Below are 23093 nucleotides of genomic sequence, written 5' to 3'. Positions count from 1 at the left end.
CTCCTCTAATAAATACAACAAGCAGAGCCGTATCACATACGTCAGTGCTCTCATCAGTAGCCAGCGAAAAAGAAACGAAATTATTACATAGGCTTCTCAATTGACGTTCTGAGTCTTCGGCAAGATCGTTTATTCTGCTAGATACAGTATTTCTCGACAAAGGTATCGAGCTGTATTTCTTAACTTTCTTAGGGGACATTATATGCACTGCATCGGTAATACAATCTTTAATGAATTCCCCTTCTGTAAACGGACGACATTTCTTTGCGATTTTCAAAGATATTTCATAACTAACACGTAAGCAGCTTTCATGATGATTAGGTTGTGAGTCAACAGTGTTAGCAGCATTCTGAAAGCAATTAATATAGACTAATTAACAATTATTAACGTTTATTTAGTTAATGCCTAAAAGTATAAGTAAAGTGTAGAAAATTATAGAAAATATTTAGGTCCTCTAAATTGTACTTACGTCTTCTGAAAGGTGAGAAATCAATTTTATCCTCTCTTCGCTTTGGTAACTTTTATAATCCACTTCATGGTGCATTTCATAATGCCGCTGAACATTGAATTTCTTACATACCATTTGTTTCTTGCAGACTAAACACTGTGCATCTCCACGATATTCTGCACTAAGAAACATATAGCGCCAATCGGGATTGAATCGACTTGAGGATTTTCGTTTTTCTGGATTGCAGGACATACTGTGTTCCTGGAACGATAACTTATCTGAAACTGCAGATACCGAACTGTACAGCCCTGTCGCGCTCCCGTCCACGCCGATTCACTCCCTCCAGGTAGGGGAATAGGAAACGAACAGTGCACACAGACCGCTGCACAATGTGCGCGATTGCACAATGTGCAGGGTTTTGACATGCCTGCAGTAGGACATTGTGAAGTTTTTACACTGAAATAATTTCCTTGCTGTATGTCAATATAATTAACATTAATATTAATAAATAATATGAATTAAGCTTAGAATTTAAATTCACATATAGTTTATTTGGAAAACGTTGAGAGCAAGTATCGATAAGTTGGGAGCGTTACTGAAAGAAATTAATAGTGTAGTTCACAAGCTGTGAAGCGACGATATTCCATTTATGTCAAGTTTAAAGATTTATAATTTGTAAGTATATTAGCATAATATAATGACGTGAAATGGAAAATTTGCCGTTATATATTTTTCCATAAAATTTTTCCGCCTTGCAAATAGTTGCTTTCTTCGCTCCTTTCAACCTCAAGAGCCTCACATGTATTCCTCATTATATTCTCATCACTTACCAGCTTATGAAATAGAAGTCGTAAGTCGTCTAATCTTTGATGGCTGTGTTAGTACAGACTCCAAAACAACGACATTGTCAAGTTCGTTTTGCCGTGAGAGTACTGATTAAGAAATAAGCGCTGGCAATATCACATTTTGAGAACTTTAATAATCTGATCTAAACTGTCACAACACTATTACCTCGACGTGGGCTAATGAAAGCCTTTCATTTCAAAATAATTACTATTGGCTGAGGAAAACATTATAACAATTATGTTATATGATTCGTAATTTCTCTTCTTCGTTATCTGTGAAGTCCTTACTTCATTTATCATAACTAATTCACAGACACAGCCAAATCAGCACCCGTACTGAAACTGCGTTACTGAAACAAAAGCTGATATGCTGTTGCAGGTCTGTATAGCCCTGTCGCATTCCCCTCCAAGGCGATTCACTCCCTCCAGGTAGGGGAATAGAAAGTGCACATCGCACAGAGACTACTGCACAATGTGCAGGGTTTTGGCATTCCTGATTTGGATCAAATTTCTGCACATTTAAAGAACAAAACTAAAATCCTTTCAAGCATTTATTATCATAATACACTAGTCTCTTAAATTGACTAAGCATATTAGGAATTAAATCAATGGCTTTTACAAAACACGCATGAAATGTTTCATATGAGATAATTTTTATCTCGAAAAGAAAGCAAAAACGAGCAAAACTGTATTGAACTTTTTTGTTTGAAATATCTCAAACAACAACCCCTAAAATTAATGACATTACTTTGGTTCACTCTGTATAATAGATCTAAGTAACATTGTCTTTGAATCCAGGTTCAACCTCAAAATTCCATATGATGTGGTCATTTGTTATGATATGTCTCGTGACGAAAATATTGTACGGAATGGAAATACGAAAATTGGAAATTTATCCTTTAAAGAGGTGGAAAAATTCAAATATTTGGAGCAACAGTAACAAATATAAATGACACTCGAGAGGAAATTAAACGCAGAATAAATATGGGAAATACGTGTTATTATTTGGTTGAGAAGCTTTTTAAAAAAGCTGAAAGTTAGAATTTATAAAGCAATTATTATATTACCGGTTGTTCTGTATGGTTGTGAAACTTGGACTCTCACTTTGAGAGAGGAACAGAGGTTAAAGATGTTTGAGAATAAAATGAATTACAACTGTATATTAATTCGTGCTTTGCGAGTCTCAACTAAACATTTTAAGTATTTCAAGTGAAAAAAATAATCAAATTAAAGTTTATTTAACGACGCTCGCAACTGCCGAGTTTATATCAGCGCCGCCGGTGTGCCGGAATTTTGTCCCGCAGTTCTTTTACATGCCAGTAAATCTACTGACATGAGCCTGTCGCATTTAAGCACACTTAAATACTATCGACCTGGGCCGGGATCGAACCCGCAATCTCAAGCACAGAAGGCCAGCGCTATACAGACTACGCTACCCAGGCCGACTTCAAGTGAAAAATATCTCCTTTTTTCTGATAAAACACATTTTCTTCTTTCCTAATGATGACCTTGCTACCAAATTTTTCTATTGGAGCACTCATTTCCAACCGCTTAACTTTGTTTTGTTTTTGCATGTTCACTGAACAGCAGACCTGAACTGTGTAAGTAGAATGGATGCCGCCGATCTACATTCCATACCTATCTACAATGTTGTAGGTTGCTTGGAGGCTCTAGGTAACCAAACGCAGGACTTTAGTTACAACAAAAATACGACAGATATGTAGATAGGCCTAAATTAGTATTTATAGAGAATCTATCCACACGTTTTATAATGACTTGGAACGGTAAGGCAGAACGCGCAATTCGCTGGTTTGAAATACTGGGAGCGGTATCCCCAGCTGTATACATCAACTTGAATTATTCCTTAGACCGAATCCACCACTGCTGGTCGCTGTACGGAGACGTAATGAAGATGGACAAGTAGCCAGACCGTTGTTTCTGCTCCCGGTAGTTCAATACGTCCCCTGGTGCTACATATATAAGCGATATGCGCCACGCTGCCAATTCAGCAGGCGTTCTTGATTCCCGCTATATCTTCGCATTACGAGGTATACAATTTTAAACACGCTGATTTCTGCTTCATTTACAAAGGCTATTGGGAATCGACGCGGCGATATGACTATGTCTTCATATAACAAATACCCATCCCTCCACACCCCGCCTCGAAAACCACATTTCTCTCTGAAAACACAACACACAAACATTTTTAACTTATCGAATACCAGTAAATCCTTATACATTTGATATATAGCTACTAGCACGCAGGTATGGATTAATAAATACCTCGCGTGTTAAGTTAATGGGCCATCCTAGCAGCGGGTATGAAAGAGATAATATTGCGCCTAGATACGTACTGTACGTCTGAAAGGACTTTGTCAGAAGTTAATATTTATGGCGACTCGGTAAATGTATTAAATTTACGCGCTACTCCAATCACTTTTTACTTCTCATTAATACAAATAAAATTAAATAACATACGGGTGGTTTTCACATGTAATAAGCGTAAAATCCAAGCTAGTTACATACTTAAAATGTATTAAACTTTACGAATAGAAACCATTAGGCATAAATACAGTAAGTGACGAAATAAAGTAACAATATTTTTTTACTGTGCATCAGGAGAAATTCCAATAGTTTCTAAGGTTCATTCATTGATACTGTTCTGCCCAAGGGCAGGTAATTCACTGCAAACACAGCATTCTTCAGTATTTTCTATTTTCTGCTTTTCTCTTTGTCTCCGCATAGGCCGCATATATCTTAATGTCGTCTATCATCTGATATCTTCTTCTGCCCCGAACTCTTCTCCCGTTCACCATTCCTTCCAGTGCATCATTCAGTAGGCAGTTTCTTCTCGACCACTGACCCAGCCAATTCCTTTTTCCCTTCGTGATCAGTTTCAGCATCATTCTTTCTTCACCCACTCTATCCAACATCGTTTCGTTTCTTATTCTGTCCGTACAATTCACACGCTCCATCCTTCTCCATATCCACATTTAAAATGTTTCTAGTCGCTTCTCTTCACTTTGTCGTAATGTCCATTTTTCTGCCGCATACAATGCTACACTCCACACAAAGCAATTAACTAGTCTCTGTTTTAGTTCTTTCTCCAGACGTCCGCAGAAGATGCTCTTTTTTCTTCTTTTGCCATTGTTATCCTCCTTTTTACTTCCTGGCAGCAGCTCATGTTACTGCTTATAGTACATTCCAAGTATTTGAAGGTGTCCATTTGCTCTACTGCCTGATTTGGAATTCGCAAGTTTACCTTCTTTACTTTTCTTTCTATGACTATGGTCTTCGTCTTGTTGGCATTCATCTTCATTCCATACTGCTTACAACTGTCATTTACCTTCAGTAGCATATCACTTAGTACCATCTCCTCTTCTGATAATAACGCCATACCATCAGCAAATCCTATACACTTTATTCTTCTTCCTCCTACTATCATTCCTCCCATGTTCTGAAAACAGTTCTTCACCAAAGCCTCCAAGTAGATGTTGAACAGGATGGGTGACGAAGGGCATCCTGGACGTAGTCTACTCCTCTCTCTGTTTCGCTTCCTTCTGACATTTTTCTCCTAGCCTGACTTTGACTCGTTGTTTCATATAAAGGTTACTGAACAGCCTCCTCTCTTTCCAATCCACGCCAATTTTCTTTAGGATCCTCATCGGTTTATTCCAATCTACTCTATTAAACGCCTAGATTCACATTTCTAAGATTAGTAGTAGGCTACTAATAACTGGTGGTAATATAAAACGAGGAAGTAATGTAGCTGTGTAAATTTTAATAGATTGTTCCTTGGACTGAGTACAACAAAACATTCTAATACCATATTAGCCCCAAATGAATACTTTTCCCAGAATAAAATAATTTTCCTCTAAATGTTAACACTGTTTTACTCGATAAATGCTATCGGTAGGATTCTGATTTGTACTCTCATGCTGTCAATGTAGAATAAGGAATCTTTATCCCCTTGCAGTTTTTCAATAGAATATACGGTTTTCTTACAAATTGAATATGTTAACGCATAACGTTATTTCTTGTCATTAGGAAGTCTAGCAACCCTACTGCAATAACTATGGGACGGAATGCTGCTATTCAGACCTGAGTTCGTGTGAACCTGAGATGCGCTGTTGTAAAACTACGCCCCTGGTAGAAGGGCAGAGAAGGCCTGATGGCCTCATCTCTACCAGGTTAAATAAATAAATATTACTACCACTACTAATACTACTTTAAACTGAATTTTCTAATTAGGTATAACCATACATGTAATTACAAAACGCGTAATAGGTATTATATGAGGGATTAAAAGCAACAGTGGCGTAAGTCAGCAATTACAAGATATGATAATTTTCAACTTTTGCGCTCTATGCAATTGATAATTGCTTCATGAGTGACGTCTTTTTGGCGTCATTTATGAGGTTCGAACCTATCTTCGGACAGTTTACTGAACAACTATTACTGTTAGGTAAATATTGGAATAGCAAGAAATATAATTTTGGTCAAACTCGATTTAGAGGAACTAGAATGGTGTTAATGTGAGCGGAAGAAAACGTGCATGAAAATGTCAGTCATGAAGCGCGTGGTTAGGAGAAATGTACATCAATTTCCTAGAATCGTCTATTCAATTATAAAATACAGCGAGTACTTCTCTACCTCCAGGTTTTGCCACAAAATAACGAGACTCCGCGAAGTCATTTATTGTGGATATGGAAATGTTGGTCCCCCTCCCTCTTCAGCATCCCCCCCGCGCGTGTTTACACCATAAATCACTGCATCGGAACCTCTAGGGCCGTTCGTTCGGATCTCTTTTCATCAGGCCACACACATGCGGCTTCTTGCATATTGTGTCACACACAAGAAGGCGCGGGCAGATCAATACCTCACCCACCCATTCACAAGTAGTCTTCTTTATCTGATGCAAGGAGACTCTATCGTTTCGATTCGAAGCTCGGCGTCTGGATTGTTTATCAGCTACAAAGCAGCAACCCTCCCCCGCCTGCACCCTGCAGCGTCCAAATAGGAAAAGGCGGCAGGTAAATCCATTATTTATAAGATAAAATGAAGTGACAGGATTATCTTTGTTTGCTAATCGAATGGCAGTAAACAGACTACACCGCCGGCAAAGATAAATATTTTCATTTTACAGTCCTTAATTCGTGGAAATTACAGCTACAACGTTTAAGCTAGTCCATCCCTTCCCTATTAATAAGTATTTAATGAATTTCAATCTTAAGGCATATAAACTTGCAAATGTTTATTTGCTATTTATAACAATATATGAACGTTTTCGCCGTTTAGGGCATCTTCAGATATAACAAAACATATTATCTGGACCTATGATAACATATTATGCAAATAACAAGGAAAATAGAGAACAATATATGTGGTACATGAAATTCATGAGCTTTATGTAGATATAACATGAAACAGGATGAATATTGAGATAATCTTTGAATTTGAACTTAGACTGGACGAATATTTATTTTATACATATAGCTCATGTTTCAATTAATATACAATGTTTAAAATTTGTCAATGATGTTAATTTTAAATTTAAAATGATGATAATAAAATATTTAAAGTAATCATGGCTGAAAGTTGTCGTAAGTTACAAGATAGTATGCGTAGTTAATGTTCTTGTGTTTTGTAATTATTTCGCTTAGAGAGGCCGTTGGCATTTGAATGAATGTTGTTTGACGCTGAGGACTACTTTACAATTGATATACAGTGATTAAATTAGTCAATGTTAAAATTTAATTTTATAATGAAGATAATAAAATATTTCGAGTAATCATGGCTGGGAATTGTCGTAAGTTCAAGATAGTTTTCGTAGTTGATGTTGTGTGTTTTGTAATTGTTTCACCTGAAAATAGAGATTAAGAGATAATAATAAATGCAAAATATAGACAAGTTATTATATAGAGACGCAGATAATTATTATTATTATAAGATTACTCGTTAAAAATGTTGTTTATGTTAAAGAATTACTGTTGGGTGTAATTAGTTGAGATATTGAATAAATGCTCGTTGATTGTGAATGTAGTGGAATGTACGATAAATTTCGTAATAGATAAGTCATGAGTTGGGTAAGATTTTTAATCATTCATTGAAAATTAATAGAAAGATCAATATTATAATTCGTAATAATTAGATGAGCTATAATACCAAATATATGTAAAAGATTTTACGGCAGCAGTAATAATTATTATAAGATTACTTACTTAGAGGTCATTGACTTTGAAATGGCTACTCTAATGTGATGACATCCTATTACGTGTTCTCAGGTTTATTGAATTATAAATGAAGAAGTTCTATAACTGAAAGAATATTAACTATTAATTTACTTTCAATTTTGATATGGGGATATAATTGTTTTAATGAATTTTGACGGCATTCGAATACTTACATTTGTGTGTACTGGTGTTGATGTGTTGGAGGTTTTAAGAGAACTGAAGCCTAGATAATCGTGTGTATTGAGGCATGTAACGGCGCAAGAATATGAAAGGAACTATTTGAATGGCGTATTAAGATCAATGTGAATAGGTCTGTTTTAAATTGCCGATGTAGTAATAGTAATAATAATAATAATAATAATAATAATAATAATAATAATAATAATAATACAAATTGTAATTACTTTTACAAGTCGTGAAGGTCTTCGCCCCAGAAAATAGTAATTTATGTAACTAGTGTATAATCTTCGTAATTATGGCACAAGTGAACGAGTGCTTATAATAAAGATTATATAGGGAGATCATTTTATTTTTACTAACATTTTTAATATTAACCTGGCTATACCTTTGGATTAATGGTTCAGCGGAAACACCGTTTGATACCCCCTTCCACGATTGAAGTTCGATGATACTCGCGTAAAATACAAACAAATCACTTTACTAAATATAGGAGGGAAGAAAAGTAGTTAATCCATTTACGTAAACTAGGAGGTATCGTTTAATCAAATTACAGTACTAAATTAACAATAAGTGTTTTTACTCACGAATTGAGCTATCCATTCGGACGAATTCATTATGCAGTGTAGCCTATATTATACTGTCTACAGCACATCAGCGTACAATATATAGAATGAAGTTAAATTGAAAAATAATCATGATATGGATATTTAAACACATTTTTTTAAAATGGTGGCCGTTCATTTCGATACAAGCTTCAGTTCTTTTGTGCATATTATCGCACTATAGACTATTGTACCTAATTTCAATTACAAGTTTCGTCCTTCGTACGAGTAACTCATGTCGAAATAATTCTGTACCTATTCTATATAAAAAGTACGTACCTTACGTACTGTAAATTTAATCTTCACTTCTGCTCGATCCGAAAAGATAAAATTACTCAAACATGCTATCCGTCCGTCCAAGTGGTTTTGTCGCAGGGTCGTACAAAAGAGGGAAATCACGTGAGAGTTAATTACTTAACGATGCCCTTTCATTTAAGTTATATTAAACAGTTGTATAATATACGTAGATGTCCAATTCCTAACAGAAATTAATGATTTCAGAAAAGAGCTAAGACAGCCCAGCTACTAGCCTTTACAGAGGAACAAGCAGAAGCGGGTGGGGGAAACCGGGATGCGAGTAGGCAAACGGACGACAGTACCTGTGCGAAAATATGATTCAATATTGAAAGCTCTTTCGTCACTGGAAAACGCGAACATATTTCTGGAACGTACTATACTCAGTAACTCATATGCGGCCTTGGTTCTGTGTGGAGAACGGTTGGACGTTTACTAGTAGATGGGGTGATAGTGAAGTACATTCAAAAACTCAGATACAATAAAAATTGAAGTAAAATGAAATGATGTCCCTGTATAAGTGTTACAGACAACGTTTTGTGCAATTCTAGCATTAAAATAAGTAAAAAAAAATATAAAACAATTAATAAATAAATAATAGTAGATATGTAATAATAGGTAGATTGATAAATATGAATGAATTAAATATGATATGAAAATCAATAAAGAAAAAACTAACATTATGGCTTTCTGCAGAAAATACCCTGTGCCTAGCAAAATATGTTTAGATTCAAAAATATTAGGAAGAGTAAATTATTTTACATATCTCGGATACACATTATCTTTTTTCGATAAAGCAGACATTTCACAGAAAATTTATAAAGACACCAAAACAATGGGAATATTGAACAACATTATGAAATCTTCTCTAGTACAAAGGCATACTAGAATTCACCTATACAAGACCTTGGCGAAACCTGTACTTTGTTACGGCAGTGAGGCATGGCCATTGAGGAAGAAAGACGAAAACAGAATAACGGCCAATGAATTGAAATGTATGAGATATACAGCGGGATATACGAAATGGAATCACAAATGCAATGAATATGTAATGAATGAATTACAACTAGAACCTGTAATTAATCACGTAAAACATTATCGGAACAACTGGATAAATTATCTGCATCGCATGCGTAGACATAGAATCCCAAAAGTCATGCTCCACTATCGTCCAAACGGGAAGAGATCTCTCGGTCGTCCAAAGAAGCACTGGATTGAAAATTCAACTGTGAGATCGTAACAGGCCATATGACCTAATACTTGAAGTGAAGAAGAAGAAGAAGAAGAAGCAGAAGAAAGAAGAAGAAGAAGATAGCATGGTCTATGAAGAAAGAGGTTGCTATGACAACAATGATGTATTAAATATTATAGCATAGCAAATCCTTTCATAATGTTAACATTATGGCACAAGTTATACCGTCATAATAGAAGTCATGATATTTTAGTCGACATGGTAATATTTTACAGCTCTGGTACAATAAAGTGGCATACGATTTTCATAACGATAAAGACTGTTTATAATGCTAGAACTCCATTAGATTACTATATTATTCAAAGAAACATTTTCAATGAAAAAATTATATCTATTGTTTGCAAATTTTCTCCTATTATCTAATCATAATATCTAATTCCCGATCTTACCAGTGATTTCTTTTATCATTACCCTAATTTTCCTTTCTGGTGAAGCTATCGTCATAAGACAGGAATGCATAAGAAACAGCACGCGAACGAGCTTCGATTCTTCCGCGTGCTCCCTGGCTGCAGTGGGCTATATAGCCTACAGTGTATAACAGTGTTGTTTGTACACCTTATATACGAGTATTATTAAACTAACCCTTGAAATGACCTTAAAATTCAAAATATATCAATAAAACTACATTCATTACGTTTCATGAGTTAAACATGAACACAGTGTCATGGATAAAATTAATTTACATACACCTGTTATTTACTCGTACTGTACATGAAAATTTAAAACTACACATTCCGTGAAATTCATGTAACACTGTTGTTTGTACATTTACTTCACGGACGGAGAGTAGTTACGTTTAGATGCATAGTACACAAGTATGTAGTGTGCACAGGGTTGTCTTTCAGTGGAGGTCACTTGCTGTTAGTCTGTCGTAAGGAGCTCAGTTCCGATTTGAAGAAAGTTATTGTTCGCCTGGCTCTGAAGGGCTATTTGTATAGGAAAAGAAGTAAAGTAGTGCATAAAACACATTCTACAGTACAACACATTGTAGAAAAATGTCGAAATTACACAATTGGCAAGAAAAACCGAGCAAAAATAGCTAAGTGCACATGATGAGAGATTCATAATTAATCAAGTTGTCAAAAATCCAAGAATAAATGTTCCACAAATTCGAGTCATGATTCAAGAATCTTCAAACACGAAGATCAGTAATCAAACTATCCGGCGTGTATTGTGGAAAACATTACTATGACAGAAGACACGAAAGAGGCCGTACATTAGTGAGAGAAATCAAGCTCGAAGATTGGACTTGTTGGTAAGGATGAGAAATTTTGGAACAGGGTGATTTGGTCAGATGAGACGGAGATAAATCTTTATGGTTATGATGGCATTCATAGGATATGGAGAAAGCCCAACACAGATAACGACAGAAACAACAGATTATCTACAATAAAACACAGGGATGTATGCATACTGTTGTGGGGCTGTATATCTGCAAATGATTTGGGGAATATTGAGTTCAATAGTAAATATGTGTACTATAACATTTTAAGATCAAATTTTAGGCAGAGTGCACAAAAAATGGGGATGCCACTTGTGTATATGTTCCAAAAAGACTGACAATAGATGTAGTCTACTTCTCAAATCAATAAGGATTGGCTCATATGGAGCGTATCCCAACAACTGCGAACACCTTCCCAATCACCTGACTTAAACCCCATCGAATATTTGTTGGAAATTTTGAAAAGGAGCGTGAGAAAGCAGAAGTGTACAACCATAAAGGATTTCAAACGTGTTGTGAGAGAAAAATGGACTAAAACCAAACCAGAACAATGTTAAAACTTGATAAAATGAATGAGAAATGAATTGCCAAGCAGTAATAAAGTCGAAAGGTTATGCTGCAAGATATTGTTTTTCAAAAGTGTAAATAATCAAAGTGTACAAACAAGACTGTTACATATAAATTGGACATGTTTTTGTTCATTTTGTTTTGTTCAATATATTCAGAAGTTTATATTTTACTTTTTGACCTTAATGTATTTCAAAGTCCATGTGTAATAGTTCTCTCAAATGAAGAGAAATTAAATTATTTTAAAAATAGAACTGTACAAACAACGCTGTTATATATACTGTACGTTGTACATTAGTGGCAAAAAAAAAAACCGGACCGACCCTTGTAGCTGAATTCAGAGCCTTGTTCACTCCAGAGCCACGATAGATTGGGTTGGATCCCCCTTTGGACTTTGGTTTCTTCGGAGGTTTTCCCCAGCCGTGGGACTGAAGCCGGATGGTCTATGGCGAGTCCTTGGCATCAACCCCTTTGATTTGATTACCTGGTTGGGTTTTTCCGAGGTTTCCCCCACCGAAAAGCAAATGCCGGGTAATATTTTGGCGAATCCTCGGACCTCATCTCATCTCACTACATCTCGCCAAAATGTAAAAAAATTGTACAAAAGTGTAAAAATTGTAGAAATTAACTAAATTGTAAAACTATAAAAATTTGTAAAAATTGTAATTGTAATATTGTAAAATGTTGACATGTTCCACATCTTAAAGCTTCATTGCTCATGTAAGATCTATGGAATAAAATAAATGAATGAATGAATGAATGAATGAATGAATGAATGAATGAATGAATGAATGAATGAATGAATGAATGAAGACTTTCGTGGTTCGAATCCTGCCTGGAAAGGAAACTTTTTTTGTTCCTTATTCAAATTTATTCCCAATACTTTTCAATTGCAGCGATATTTTACTACTTAATTAACCTATTATTCCCAGAACATGAATTTTACCAGCGTATTTTCTAATGGATTTCGAAATGGGCTACGTCAGCAATCGAAACTACAACCATTTCAATAGATTACTCGCTATTTTGTGAATGCGGGCGTGGCATGCGCAGTGGCTCGTTTCGGGGACTTTGATTATTCCGTCGGTCCGGTTTTTTTGCCACTTCTATACAATAGGAGCGACCAAAAGAGAAGGGTGAACAAAATTAAAAGTATGAAGTAGAGATGCAGTAACTCTTTATACTTTTGTTTACACATTTTTAATACTCGTAAATGCAATACAATTATTTCATAGCAAAAATGTTATAGACCTATACGTAGGCCTACGATTTTGAATAACCAACAAAATGTTCCTTGTACATTAAAATATGAAATGAATAATTTTAAAATAACTGCGTTCACGTATACAACTTTCGAAATTGCTGGAGTATTACATCATTGTCGTCACAGTAGCAAGATTGTTATGTGAAAATAAACCCTTTTAAAATAAAATTTCGCCAGAATTTCTTCTTTGATTTCCGTCTCACATTACCCTTAATACGTCCCGTAAAATGTTACTTAAAGAAGACAACCTAAGCATGGGGTGCTTATCGTGATAGAATAGTGTGGTCTTTAACAATCTTGGCTTCGTTAGGTTCGTGAAAACTTACAGGTGCTGATGAAAATTGCTAGTGAAAATCATAATATACTAATTTTCGCTACAAATATACGATTCCTCGGACAGAGTTAATAGTTTAAGGAATTGTAAACGCTAAAGAAGTCCTTGTCATTATACATACATATCAGCAATGCAGTATGTGAAAGATCAATTGATTTTAGCCGCAACTCTGGAGGCAAATTTCCTCGATTTGCAAAATTGGAGCAACATAATAGCTCTAATTTGTGTAGAATAATTTCCATTTAGCGTATCTGAATATTTCTTTCTTAATAATGCAATGTTTTCCACATCCTTGGTCTATGCATCGCTGCTCTACTTAACGTATGGATGGACAGCCTTTGCACTAGTTTGCACTGCTACTCCTATTTCGGTGCTTTCGAGTAGGGAAACGAAGTTGACTCGCGCGCAGAGCAATCTGCCTGCCGCGTGCTCCAACCCGTCCGGGCTTGAATATGCACCATCATAAGACCTATCCTATGAAATTTTCTTACTTTTACTTTTGAAATTATCTGATTGCTTACATATGTGTACATTTCTTAATTATTTGTGAACAGTAGTAGTAGTAGTAGTAGTAGTAGTAGTAGTAGTAGTAGTAGTAGTAGTTTATTTTAGTGGGTTATTTTACGACGGTTTATGAACATCTCAGGTTATTTAGCGTCTGAATGAGATGAAGGTGATAATGCCGGTGAAATGAGTTCGGGGTCCAGCACCGAAAGTTACCCAGCATTTGCTCATATTGGGTTGAGGGAAAACCCCGGAAAAACCTCAACCAGGTAACTTGCCCCGACCGGGAATCGAACCCGGGGCACCTGGTTTCGCGGCCAGATACGCTAACCGTTACTCCACAGCTGTGGACAGTAGTAGTAGTAGTAGTAGTAGTAGTAGTAGTAGTAGTAGTAATACTAATAATAATAATGATAATAATAATAATAATAATAATAATAATAATAATAATAGTAATTATTATTATTATTATTGCTATTATTATTATTATTATTATTATTATTATTAATATTATTGGCTTTACAAGCCGTGAAGAAAAAGAAAAGTCGACCTGAGTGGGGCAGTCGGTAGACTGTTGGCCTTCTGTGCCCGAGGTTGCGGGTTCAATCCTGGCTCAGGTCGATGGCATTTAATTGGCTGCGGATTCCAAATTAACACCGTTTGCGAATATTGTGCCTAGGTAAAACATCGTGTTGAGGAAAAGATTACAGGAATAATAGCAGAACCTAGCTCTTATGGTAGTGTTTAGAAACATGTTTGTTGTATAATTTTGAATTTGTACTCGCTTTGCCTTTGTCATAGCAATAATACTGACGACGAATGTTATAAATTGATTATTCTACATTTCGATATGACCGCTAAGAAACAATATGGACTAAAGAGTAATTTGATAATAGAAGTTCCACGATTTATTGTAGTCCATACTGAGGACGATTCTATTACTAAGGGAGGGATGAATCTCCCCATAATTTGGTGAAATTGATCCAGTGCTCCCAACTGCCGGCAAGCTGACAATAGTGATAAGTAATTACTCATACATTCTCTACTGAATTAAAAATCAACAAATTGGTTGATGTTGTAGACAAAGAGCGTTTGAAGAGCGAGATGATGAACTAAATGGATTATTTGAGTGGCGGACGGGTGGTGGAGGAGCGAGCGCCAGACGTCCACACAGCAGGTGGCCGGCTCATGCGAACCAACACGAGCCCGGCGCGCGCCGCAACCCCACCGCTGCCACCAATTTTGAGATCGCCAATCACTTCAGATCTGCTTTATTGCACGCAGTTTAATCCAAGGGCTCTTCAGTGTGGACACGTTCCCGATTTAAAAGACAGTGTAATCTTCTTTACTTGACAAATCACTCTATTCAATTATCGAGTGCAGTTCACTAAGAATAGAATTTGAGAAAGGTTCAGTAGCGTGATCATAAAAAGATCTTTCATTTCATAATAATACCACATGCTACTTTTGTTTCTCGTTATGAAATATGTACATAAAAAATAACCTTAGACATAAGTATTATCGAAATATAGACTACACCGTGTCCCGCTTAAAGGGATTGAGAAATAAATGCTCACCACTTACAACGAGATAAAGATATCGTTGAGATTTACATCTGACAAGACAGAGAAACGCAACAATGTCTGAAAACAGCTGCTTGCGTAACTTTCGTTTGTTTGTTGCTAAAACAAGCCTGGCGCCATTTTGTAGGAGAACACGCCATGGTCAACATGTGGACACCACAACAGAAAGTTCAGTGTGTGCTATGGCTAGCAGAAGAAAAATCTGTTATGTGAGTACAACGCCATGTTCGTCGTACGTGGATAGGTGGATCGGAAGACGAGGACCCATTGCCTGGCTAATCAGGTCACTCTATCTGACCCCCTTGGACTTTTTTTGAGAGGCTTTGTGAAGGATGCTGTGTACCAAAGAGGCAGAGCTAACACTTTGGAGGAACTGAGACAACGCATCACAAATGCAGCTGCGCTATTGACTCCACAAATGCTACAGAACACTTGGCGGGAGGTTGAATATCGTCGTTTAGATTTCTGCAGGGCAACTCAAGGCGCACACATCGAGTTGCATTCTCCGAAACTCGGAGAGTTTTTACATCAAGTTATGTAAAAAGTTATCTTAATAAATCATTATTTACACTTGCAACTATCACTTATTTCTCACTTTGGTTTTGGCATGCTTTTGTATAGAGCCACTTTTGTATACTGAGTGAGGCACAGAATATACAACCTTAAATATCACCTGTGCTATTACAAATCGACGCCGGGCTGTCTTCGTTGATTTTAAGGGCATATACGAGGTTATAAATCTGGTCTATAGGGGACGAAAATTAATAAAGCAAATAAAGAGTATTTTCAGCATGAAATTTAATTTTTTAACGGAATAATAACTATAACTGTAGCAGAAATTAAACCAATTAAACTAGAATAACAATGAATTTTTTCATGCTTCTAATGCAAACAGTTGATGAAACATTACAATTAAACTAAAAACCTTCAGATGAAATGCAGGTATAATATAAGAAAAACAATAACAGAAAGTGGTGATGTTATTCTGTTTACTTCAGTAACAGTTCAAGAACCGTATTTAATTACTATATTGCTGTACACTTACGTTTAATGCATTGTACAGACCTTAATCATTTATACTTGCATTAAACAAAATAAAATAACACCACCATCACTTTCTATTTAATTGTTATTGTAACAAACAAAATAACATCATTACTTTCTGTTATTGTTTTTCTTGCAGCATACAGACATTTCATCTGCTAAATAAGAGTTTAAAAGTGATGTTTCGTCAACTATTTGCATTATAAACATACAGTAAACATAATAATAATAATAATAATAATAATAATAATAATAATAATAATAATTATTATTATTATTATTATTACTATTTTATTGAGTTTAATCTCTGTTGCACTTATAGTTATCATTTCATTAAAAGTAAAACTTGTCCTGAAAATGTTCTTTTTTCCATTTAATATTCATTCTTTAGGCCAATAGCCTAGATTTATGATCTGTTATGTAATCTTAAATCTAACGAAAATATCGTCGATATCAGTAGAAGTTATGAGATGTTTAAGGTGGTCGTTTTCAGCACCTCATTCGGTACCGCATTTATTTTATTTTGTTTAATAGGATTCATTTTATTTTCACATTCAGTACTTGCGCATCAGTTTATCTCGGAAAATTTCTTTCTTTTATTTAATTCAAAGACATATAATTTGATATTCAGAATTGACCAAAGTTCCCCTTCCAGGAAAGAGCGCGCCAAAATCGTAGTACAATCTGACATTTTAATCTCATGTGGTCTACCGTGGAAGATGGATCGACGTGTTACACCAAGATGAAGATTACAGGCCTAATCCTGAATGGAGTGGTAGTGGTGGTGGTGGTGACGACGATTAATAGGGAAATAGTGCTTGAAGAAGAAACGGAATTTTTTTTTTCATCATATTTTACTTTCTTCTTTCCTACAGACTAACAATCCACTGCAGTGTAAGGTCGGGTATATATCTTTTGAAAAACACTGGGAGGCACAAATTGCGGGTCTCCCTAGTCGTGTGGTCAGCACGGAACAGGACCACCGCAGAGGCAACACAGGACAGCACGTGACTAAGAACAAACACCCAGTAACATAAATCTTTTCCATTGTTCACGATAGGAATCGAACCACGAACCGCTTGAATGACAAGCGCATATCAACGTTATCTACAAAACGGGAATATTGAACAAAAACATCTACCGTGACTTCGACTTCTTTTGTTCGGAATTGAAACCAGAGTCTCCGGCATACAAAGCCAACGGCTCTAACTGTTCGACTAACGTTGAGCCAATTAATTCCGAAAGTATTTGAGTCGTGTGAACTATACCAAAGTCAACAAAATGTTTGACACTTTTGCACAGGCTCCAATCAAATTTAAAAATTACTGCTAAATTTCTCCAAGTTTTGGAAGGAAATTAAAACTACAATTCGCCGATTATACCTAATTTTTATTTGACTTCTCTGAACTCCTTCACCCGGTGACAGATTAAGAAGTTTTAAAAGTTTTCAGTTTAAAGGATTTCTGTACTTTGGAGATAATTTTTTTAGGGAGTAAGGTCCACTATGCCTAAAACTGAATTCATTACGATGATGATGATGATGATGATGATGATGATGATGATAATAATAATAATAATAATAATAATAATAATAGGTATTATAATAATAAAAGCTACAATTCCAGACAATATTTAAATAAAGAAATTGGCTTTGCATTTCCGGCCAACACGATGTAACCGCTGCGCTGCGTTAAATGTAAAATAAAAGTGGTCCACTAATATTGTATTAAAAGGGGTGAAGCTCCCCTTTCCGCGTCCATGCCACGTGAGGGTGAACGGTCAGCATGGAGTTTCTAGTATTACCGTACAGATAATGATATAATGAGAACTGATGGGCTAATGGTAGAGGACGACGGAGTACAGCGAGAAAACCTGTTCCGACTTCAATTATAATGTACAGCAGGCTACATCAGAAATCGCACTCCCAGAGACAGCTCTCCTCCTTGTTAATGCAGCATTGGACAGACATAGAGATGAGGCATCCGGTATGGCATAGTTGCGCCCCGCGGTCAATTGCGAGGCCTAGCCATGGCATAGTTGCGCCCCGAAGAAATCAGGTAGCAGAATGGACATGGCATAGTTGCGCCCCGATGAAGCCAGGTAGCAGAATGGACATGGCATAGTTGCGCCCCGATGGACATAGTACACACGAAAGTGATTGTCATAAAATAAATAAATTAGGCCTACTTAAAAATATTATAGTGGTAGCTGCACAGAAATCAGGTAGCATATGATCAATTTTGCTATTTAAAATAACACTTCATTTTATCGATCACACAATAAATGAACTACGGTACAGGGTTTCGCAAATAGAAATTTAGAACCACTGTGAATTATTAACTCTTTACCCTTTTCACTAAACTTAACATTCATAAATTAACCTCACTATACGCCACAGACGATGTGAAAATCACTAATAAAATGTCAAGATTGCTAAGGCCCCATATTCCAACGACTCACTCATTTGAATATGTCAGCTAATAAAATTCTGCCAACTTCATGGTGTTCATTTTAACTGTAGGTTATCAATCACTGCATAAACAGTAGCAAAAAGTTAATAAAGTACTGCCAACTTCGTGGTGTTCATTTTAACGGTATCGATAATTAATATTAAATCGAATAAGAAATCAATAAGATTGGCTGATTACGAGTCTCGAGTTTCCGTAATGTCTTTTTCTCTACCTATTTCATCGGGGCGCAACTATGCCATGTCCCTTTTCTCTACATGATGGGGACGGGGAGCAACTATGCCCACAAAACAAGGACCCTTTTTTATCTGTTGCATCTTACCTGACCGTGGGGCGCAACCATGCCCTGCCCGAGGCATTGCCTACGCTCAATATCTATTGCAGATAAACATTTGGAATCAAAATTGGGTCACTTAGTTCTTTTTTGCCTCATATTTTACTACGAGTGTACGCTTGAAAACAGGTTTCACTTAGTATGACGCCGTTCGAAAATTGACATAGCCAAAGAACAGCCCTCTTAGAGGTGATTCAGCGCGTCAGCTTCCGATAAATCTCGCGACTTACACATAAAATTACAGGTGCAGAGTAATTTAATGACTTGCGTTATTGTATAATGAGTGATGGGATTGCCTACCATCGTTACTAATGCACATTTATATATTTTATAAAGATTTACAGACACAAGCTCGGCGTGGGTTCAAATTTCGCTTGAGTTTCACTGGTTTCCTGCTCAAGTTTAGGGGAATGAGGTAACCCCATGGCTAACCCTCGGACTCACCTTGCCATCACAAATCCCACCGACGCTATTTAATACAACGACGTTAAGTAACAGATAAAGAAGGTACCGGGACATCATTTTATTTTTACTAACATTTCTAATATTTACCAGGCTATACCTTTGAATTAACGGTTGAGAAACGGAAACACTGTTTGATACCCCCTTCCACGACCGGAGTTCGATGATACTGGCGTAAAATACAAACAAATCACTTTACTAGATATAGGAGGGAAGGAAAATAGGTCATCCATTTACGTAAACTAGGAAATATCACAATTTTGAGTTTGATAATTTTCATTATGTTTTTCTTTAATCAAAATAAAGCACAGTATTAACAATAAGTTTTTTACTCACGAACTGAGTTATCCATGCGAACGTATTCATTATGCAGTGTATATTATACTGTCTACAGCACATTAGCGTACGATATAGAGAGTGAATTTAAATTGAAAAATAATCATAATATGGATATTTAATCACGTTTTAGAAAATGGCGGCCGTTCATTTCGATAGAGGCTTCAGTTCTTTTGTGCATATTATCGCACTGTAGACTATTGTACCCAATTCCAATATTCAGTTTCGTCCTTCGTACCAGTAACTCATGTTGAAATAATTCTGTACCTACTCTATAAAAGAGTACCTTATGTACTATAAAGTCAATCTTCATTTCTGTCCAATCCGAAAAGATAAAATTAGGCCTACTCAGATATGCTATCTACTGTCAAAATCACGTGACATTAATTACTTTACGAAACCCTTTTATTTAAGTTACTTTAAATAGTTGTGTAGGACTAATATTACGTAGACGTCCAATTCCTAACAGAAAATGTTTTCAGAAAAGAGCTACGACAGACCAACCACTAGTTTTCTTTACAGAGAGGCGAGCAGAAGCAGGTGGGGGAAACTGGAATGCGACGTAAGGAAATCGACGCACAGAACCTGTGCGAAAATATGACTCGATATTGAAAGCTCTTTCTGGAACGTACTATACTCACTAACTCAATACTGTTTGCTATGACCTTAAGGCGACTTTGACTACATATGCGGCCTTGGTTCTGTGTGGAGGACGGTTGAACTTCATTAGTAGGAGGGATGGGAGTAAAGTACATTAAAAAACTCAGGTACAGTAAAAATTGAAGTAAAAATAGAATGATATCCCTGTATATACAATCTGAAGCTGTAGGAAATAATTTCTATTTGTTAAGGCAAAGCTTTCAGAAGGGAATGAAGACGAAGTTACTTTAAACAGTTGTGTAGGACTAATATTACGTAGACGTCCAATTCCTAACAGAAAATGTTTTCAGAAAAGAGCTAAGACAGACCAACCACTACTATTCTTTACAGAGAGGCGAGCAGAAGCAGGTGAGGGAAACCGGAATGCGACGTAAGGAAATTGACGCACAGAACCTATGAGAAAATATGACTCGATATTGAAAGCTCTTTCTGGAACGTACTATACTCACTAACTCAGTACTCTTTGCTATGACCGTAAGGCGACTTTGACTACATATGCGGCCTTGGTTCTGTGTGGAGGACGATTGAACTTCATTACTAGGAGGGATGGGAGTAAAGTACATTAAAAAACTCAGGTACAGTAAAAATTGAAGTAAAAATAAAATGATGTCCATGTATATACAATCTGACGCTGTAAGAAATAATTTCTATTTGTTAAGGCAAAGCTTTCAGAAGGGAATGAAGACGAAGCTACAGAAAACGAAGGCAGTTTAATAAGAGACGGAGGGAGTCATCGAACTCAATGATACTGCTGTTCCAATCAATCTAATCACGGTGAAGTGGTGTTGGTCGCACTCCGCTAACAGATGGAAGATGGGCTTGCAACAGCTCACTTGCCGACGACGCACGCACCCTGGGAGGGGGCGCTTTAAGTGGAGTGAATGAATGAGTGAGTGAGTGAGTGGAATGAGAACAAATTTGTTGAAGAGCTGCAGGATGGATACGGTGCACCCAGCGTGTTCTCGTCTAAAGAAATGGAACTCGGGTTTTTGTAGGACTGCCTGTAAAGAGAGGCGCTTTGAAGGAAAAAAAAAAAATACAATGAGCAAGAGGTAGTATTGGATTCGTAGAATTAAGTCCGTATATAAGAGAGAGATTTAAATCCTTTCAGTAATTGGCTGACTGTACACTTTTTTAACTTTGTATTCATATCAAATTAAAATGCCTCTAATGAGGTATAATCTCTTTTGATTTACATTTTATTAGGTAACTCTGAATTGAACAATGTTTTCCTCGACAGCAGCATGCTCTATGTTGACAAAGGTGCTCCATAACTATAGTCCGGGTCAGCTTACTTCTTACCCTAAGGGTGAAACTAGTGCTGCTTATGATTAGGTTTTCTCCGGAGCGGTTGTTTGCGCGCTTTCAATCGGAGACCTCCGGTTATCTCCGATTGATGCCGCGCAGGTTGTATATGTGCTGTGGCGCAGACATACACTTTCCGCTGAGCATTCCTTTAATCGGATCAGGTTGTGATTCGAGTCCGCTGACGTCCGCGTATCTTTTAAAATAAGTTCTAATTTGTTGTTGTTTAATCTCTCTTTTATGTTAATCTCTCTCTCTTTCTTCGGCTCTTTTTTGTGTTGCTTAAAGTGCTACGTTAGCTGACAGATTTTTTTTTTTTTCTAGTTTTGAAATTCATAGTATATGTGGAAAGCCGTATTAGTTTTATGTCATTGATCAAATTAATAACATTCAATCTAACTGCAAAACTAACGCAGAAGTAAATCTTTTCAGTAGCTAATGTAAACATTTAGGGCCGTATTCATAGACATTCTTAGCGCTGGCTTTCGGTGGATGATCAGCGAACTAACGTTTTTCGTATTCATAAAACAGTGTTAGCTATATGATATGATATGAATCCTATTTAGCACGCTCATAGCGCGGGCTAGCGAAATGTCTATGAATAGCACCCTAATACTTTAATTCTCCTAGAAACTCTCATTTAATCGCAAACAGGGTTTGTCAATTATTATTCTAATCGGTTTAGTTAACGTAAAATATAAGTATTAAGGGAGCTTCAGAATGAAACAAAAGAAACGTGGGCTATCAATGGGATAAGTTTACTGTCCAACATAATTTATTCAGATTCTTCACCGGACAGGATTGTGATTATTGTGTTAAAGGCTGTCAGTATTTGAACTGCCTCTTCTAAAACGCGCCACCCTTGCTCTGTAATAAAAATATAAGTGGGTATCAACTTAAGGATAATTGTAATTATAGACTATTATTACCAGATGTTTCTTTAGTTTCATTCAGAAATATTTTAATCCAAACAGTAAAATATAATTCAAGTTGTCTAAACAGTAAAATATAACTCAAGTCGTCTTGTAAATATTTCATTTGTTTTTTATTGCCTCGAAAGTTACGTTTTAGAGAAATTTCAACACTTTTTCATAGACTGTGAGCCTTTGGGAACAATAGCACTAAAACAATTTTAAAATAAATCGTATCAAATGTT

The 23093-nt window shown here is 36.2% G+C and overlaps 1 protein-coding gene across 3 annotated transcripts in view; it reads right to left on the bottom strand.

The window, feature by feature from the left end:
• kn (EBF transcription factor knot) overlaps positions 1–23093 on the bottom strand; it is an 872483-nt gene that overhangs the window by 486100 nt on the left and 363290 nt on the right. The gene's annotated exons all lie outside the window — the stretch shown is intronic.

The sequence above is a fragment of the Periplaneta americana genome, chromosome 3 (assembly GCF_040183065.1).
Source record: "Periplaneta americana isolate PAMFEO1 chromosome 3, P.americana_PAMFEO1_priV1, whole genome shotgun sequence".
NCBI lineage: Eukaryota > Metazoa > Arthropoda > Insecta > Blattodea > Blattidae > Periplaneta > Periplaneta americana.
Note: the sequence above shows the minus strand (reverse complement) of the source record. Positions and strands in the feature narration are given on the sequence as shown.